Here is a 6,000-nt window from a genome sequence, read left to right as displayed (position 1 = left end):
TGTCACATGCATCCCAATCTTATTATCCAGAGATTCTAATGAATTTTTCAGCAAATTCTTTGGAAATATACAACTGTATGCTAGGCATGACTACCATGCTCCAGCCCTATATCTCAAAATGTCAGCATAACGTCCTGGATGTCCCTAAAGTATCTGCTTCTCAACATGTCCAAATGCTAGTGTATTAACTTTCTCGCCTTGCAACCAATAATCTACTCTCCTTCACCTTTTTCCAATCTACGATTTTGTCCTCCATTTGCTGACGCCAGGAAATCTCAGAATATTGACCTCTCCTGTCTACCGCTACTCCTTTTCCAATCAACTTTTTCACACCGTCTTATCCGGGTCCTCAATCTCTCTGCCTAGTACTCTTTTTCTCAATCACGTGTCATCATCATAATTTAGAAAGCTCTAATGTTTCCAAATAGTCACTTTGGGAAACATATGCAGTGGGAGAAAACACATTGGGGGTCTGATGCAACAGACAGTACAAAGGTACAATTAGATTTACTCTGTGCTTAAAATACAAAGTCACCTACTGCACCCCAGCAGAAATGCCAACTCTGTTATCCGTGAGTATAGCAAGGCATAGGTAGGGGAAATGTTTGAAACAAAGAAATATATTATCCCCACTGTGAGGACTGTAAACCTGAAGATGGAAAATGGGAAACTCATAGAGAACCCTTGCATGGAAACAAAGTTCTCACCCCAGAGCTGCAGTGAGAAGTAGGAATTGGGCCTAGCAGCTAAGGTGGCAGTGGTGATGCCTGTATCCCACTTTCACTGGTGACCCCCAAGCTCAGCTGCCTGCCAAAGCAGACCTGGGAGGCATCAGTTGATGGCTGAAGCAGTTATATTCCTACAACTATTGTTGGGGGTGAGGGGCTTGAATAGAGACTCCAGCTTTTCCTGGAAGCCCCAGAATTTAGGAGACTTCAGAGCAGTGCCAGGGGCTCTCTATCTTGTTGTTTCTGAAATTAACAAAAATACTTAAATTACCTTAAAAAATAAGTAACCCAGTTACCAGAGCATTACTTTTTCTTTCTTAATTCCCACTAAATATTTTAAAAAGAGTTTCCTGATGGACTAGTTTATTTTTTAAAGGAAACACCAGACCACAGAACCTCAATTTTCCTTATTAATAAATGAAGTTTGGCTTTGTTTCTGCTTAATCTCGGCTGAAAATTTACATTACCCAATCAAAAGTTAACAAGCCCCTCAGGGAAAATCAAGTGTCGCATAAAAATTCCACAGGAAATCCACCAATAAATCAGAGCAGGCAGGGCTGTATAGATGGAGATTTCTAGCCCTTCTAAAGTCTATTACAAACCTTTAAATCTTGCTTTAGACAAAACATAAAGGAGGGTTGGGAGCCCTGTCATTCCTGAGAGGCCCTTCAATTCTCCCATTGTAATATTTAATCATTGAAAATGTCTATATATCCAAAATTAAGTCATTTAGGCTTGGTATATATAACACATTAATTTTATATAAACTCTTATTCTGACATGGAATGGTTTACATAAGAGGAAAATAAAATCATCTGAAGCTGAGCACAGAACATTCCTCTTTTGCTCATCCTTTATCAAGAAAGAGTTATAAAGATGGTTTGAGATGTCCTTTGGAAAGCGGCTTGTGATGGCATCATTCCTATCTCTTTGCTAAAATACCTAGGAAGACAGCAACTAAAGTGAGAAATTGCATCTGTAAAAACACAACGTGACTGCCTGTTTTACTATCAAAAATTAAAAGAGATTTCTAACCTCAAGTCTGCAGGCAAAATAAAAGGAAGGGGGCGGGAAGAAAATAACCCCCACACTAGAAATACAGTATGCTTGTTTCTCCCAGAAAGTAAATCGGAAGATTCTAGCACTCTGATCCTCATTTCAGAGCTCCAAAGTCAGTAATATTTGCACTTAAGGATCCACTCAATAACAACAGCAAATGACAATTTACTCTCATTTTTGTGTGTATGAGAAGGCAGGGCATTTCTCCAATGTTGTTTTCTTCTTTTAGCCCACTTCCAGTGGAAGTTTGCCTTTTGCATCTAAGGCAGTCTCTAACATCTTGAGTACATCATTTGGTCTACTGGTTGAGACCCCCATGTCTTTCTCACTGGCTGTGATTCCCGGAACTGGTTTCTGGACTCAGTTTCCCAATAAAGCAGATGTTGGGATGCAACCCTGGTGACTCAAGCGGTTCCTTTCCTGTCAGCAATCTGGCAGACCTGGTTTGTGTCCCTGCCTCCAGCTCTAGCCAGACCCAAGCCATCAAATAAATATTTAAATAAAATAGAAATCCATGAAGACAACTGGGCAGGAAGTAAAAGGAATTGCAGGCAATGGCACTCCTGAAGCTGGAAACAAGCCATTCTAGTAAAGTCTGTGTTGAAGGACTTGCGTACAAAGAACCACCCAGTTATGGTCTATCCCCCTCTCCACCATTAGAGAACCGGATGAGGAAGTTAGAAAACAGTCACTTGGTGTCTACTGAAGTTAATCCATGCAATAGAAAGTCACAGAATCTGTAAGAGAGTCTCTGCAAGAGACTATTTTCTATTTTCCTAATTTCAACAACTCCACAACACAAAAATTATATGCTGACAATGAAGAATACTCATACAAAAATCTTTGTTTCTTATGCTATTTATGCGAAAACGTCTTGCTTTAGACTTGGCAGGATCAAATGTGGAAACCACTTGTATTTCTCTCACAAAAAGTATTGAAGTAAGATGATCTGTGGGAAAAAAAATCAACTACTTGAACTGCACAATTGTATCGTAGATTATTTTACTTAATCTGGTAAGACGCAAAAACTCCAGTTTTTCCTACTTTTATCATAAACTTTAATGTATCGGCTAAAGCTCTGTCTAGACCTCTCATAAATTTCTGGAGGGAAATTGAGTTTGTTTTCTCTTTACTATAGCAATAAATAATTTTATGGCTTAGAGATAACTCTTATGCAAAGTCTTCAGTGTCTATTTAAAAAGAAAAGAATGGGTCTCTTGCAAAGGTGTGACATCACCCATGTAAATGTACTACTCTATCTTCAATTAAAATAAGAGTCTCTTCTAAACCTGTTTGGGTGCTAAATATGTCATCATTGAATTTTATTCTGAAAAGTTTAATGCAAGTAAATAAATAGTACTCAATCTCTCTTGTCAAAACAACTTTACAAATTAAATATAAAGTCAACCAACAAATAGACAACGCTGTGTGGTTAAATTGCATATTGCCATCATTTCAACTCTGTGAGTGAGCCTGTGAAGACCTCTGAAGATACAAACTCAAAGTAAAAACAAACAAACAAAAAGAACTATGAGCAATTTCTGGGCAAGCAGGAAAAGTCTGAGAGACACTTTTCATTTCCTTTGCCTCAAAATGTGAATAAAAGCATAAATTAAGGGTGGGTATTTTCTCTAGTAAATACTTTCCAAGAACTAATAGCCAAAGGACTGGATCTGTCCAGGACAGACGCACGTGCGATGCAGTGGGACTCAGACATTGGTATATTCTCAGCCAGGGGATTGCAGAGTGCCAATCTGACAGCCACATCCAGAAACTGAGGTTTGTGAGTTATCTTCAATGTTTAATAAGCTCCCCTTCTAATTAGTCTTCTACACAATCTAGAAAAAATAAGTTTCTATCTTTATTTGGTGAAAATTATAAAAAAATCACTGTAGTTAGCTGATGAACGCTATTAACAGATATGCCCTAGATTGATTATCATAAAACAAATGCAGTTCCTTTTGTAAGTAAACAGTTCATGGGAATGATACAAAAATAATAAAAAAAAGTACTTTGATCATGAAAAACTTTGAAGCCACTGCACATCCAATTATAATTTATAACCCAATTATTTGATTCAAGTAGGTCAGACTTTTCTTAGTTATAAAATTTGCAAAACCATTAAACATACGTAAAAACAAATTCGTGAAGACACCCTGCCACTTTGCAATTATAGAGTTAACTGAAGTATTCTAAGACGCTTCAGAATAAGGTTCTCAAAACCCTTCTGAATTGTCCTTTGCTCCTACTCCTATATATTAGTAGACAGTAATTTTTAAAAACTTCATCTCCAGACACAGCTGAAATCTATGAATTAAGCAAAGAGATACACACCTTGCCGTACCAATTTTCAGAGACTAAGCTAAAAGTATGTTAGAGCTATTTAGGAAAAACACAAATTTTTGCAAATATTTATGCCATGGAATATTTTTCCTACCATATTGGTGAGTGTCTAGAAAGGACTAGTAATACCAGCCAAATCAGGAAACTCCACTAAGTACCTACTAATGCCAAGCTTGGATTTTTTTTTTTCATTGCAAGTTCAATTCTAGCTGTGCAATGAAAACAGCTTTTCAATAATTGAAAATTGATAGTGTCAACTTCATCTGGTATAACAGGACATTTCTGAAGCATTAAGGCACTCAGTTTTACAGAGAAGATGAACATCTTTTTTATGATGAAGGGAAGTGTGGTTGAAGACAGAACTAAAAGAACGCCCATATCTCCTGGCAAAACAGGAAACTCCTGGAAATTTGGAAGGTAAAACCATGACACTGTGAAACAACTGCTACCCACACCCTGATTCATGAACTGCAGAAGCTTTTACTTTTTAAAAGATGTACTGATTGACATGAAAGCCAGATTTACAGACACAGGAGAGACACAGAGGGAAAGAGATCTTCCATCCACTGGGTCAAACTAGATAGCTGCCATGGGTGTAGGCCTAAATACTTGGGCCATCTTCCACTACTTTCTCAGGTGCCCTAGCAAGGAGCTGGATTCAAAGTGGAACAATTGGAATGCAAACCAGAATGGAATACATCACAATTCTGCCCTCAAAGTTTTTGTTTCTTTTTAAAAAATCATTTAGTTATTTATTGAGAGAGTGAGAAAGAGAATGAGAAAGAGAGAGGAGAGAGAATGAATGAATGTGGCAGGAACTGAGCTACCCCAAGCATCACATTGGCTTCCCAGATTCGGCATTAGCAGGAGTCAGAGCTTAGGACTGATTCAATTCATTCCTCATTAGGATAAACACCTGTACACCCCAAAAGTTTTTACTTTCTTTACATATTTTAAAAACATACTTCAAGATTATTGTACTCTGAGCTAAATATTATTGCTTCTTCCTGTTCGCGTTCTTCAGTGGAAACCAGTGTCAGGAATAAAAATGAAAAGTATAGATTTCAAATCTGAGATACAAGATTCAGCAAACAGGGAATCTAATTACCTGTAATAAATCCATTCAATAACCCTTCTGCTAAGGCTCACTCAAGAGAGGGCAGAGAAGGAATGTGTGCTAATATTTCTCAATAAAAATCAAATGAGATAGTTTATGCACAAATATATACACTGTACCAAGCTTTTTTAAAGTTGTATTTATGTATGCATTTAAAAGACAGAGTAACAGAGAGTGAAGGAGAAACAAAGATAGATATTCCATTTCCTAGTTCAGTTACTAAATGAAGTGTCAGGCCCGGCCAAAACCAGGAGACAGCAACTTCACCCAACCACCTGGACCATCTTTGAGCTCTTTCCAGGCACAGCAGTCACACACTGGTTACGAAATGGAGGCGCTGGCATCCAAATTGGCACCCTGCTATGAGATACCAATGCTACACTCAGGGTCAAAGGCCACTGTGTCAAAAAGGATCCCTTTAGTTCCTTTTTTGACCCTAGTTTAGTAAGCACATTCAAACCAGGAAGTCAACAGAAAAACAATAAAACAGTACCTTGATCATGAAGAACTTGGAAATTACCTCACACAACCATAATTTATACCAAGATTGAAGCTTTGATTCACTCTAGGTGAAATTGGACCATTATTATTTCTCTTGGCTAAAGTTGCTTGCACACCATTAAGGCCGTAGATGGTGGTGACTGACTGCAAATACTGAGCACTCAGGGCTTTCTCTTTTTATTTTTTAATTTATTTATTATTTTTAATTCATTAATTACATTGCATTATGTAACACAGTTTAATAGGTACTTG

Source organism: Ochotona princeps, chromosome 16 (genome assembly GCF_030435755.1).
Source record: "Ochotona princeps isolate mOchPri1 chromosome 16, mOchPri1.hap1, whole genome shotgun sequence".
Taxonomy (NCBI): Eukaryota; Metazoa; Chordata; class Mammalia; order Lagomorpha; family Ochotonidae; genus Ochotona; species Ochotona princeps.
The sequence above is the reverse complement of the archived record's forward strand: the minus strand, read 5'-3'. Positions refer to the sequence as shown.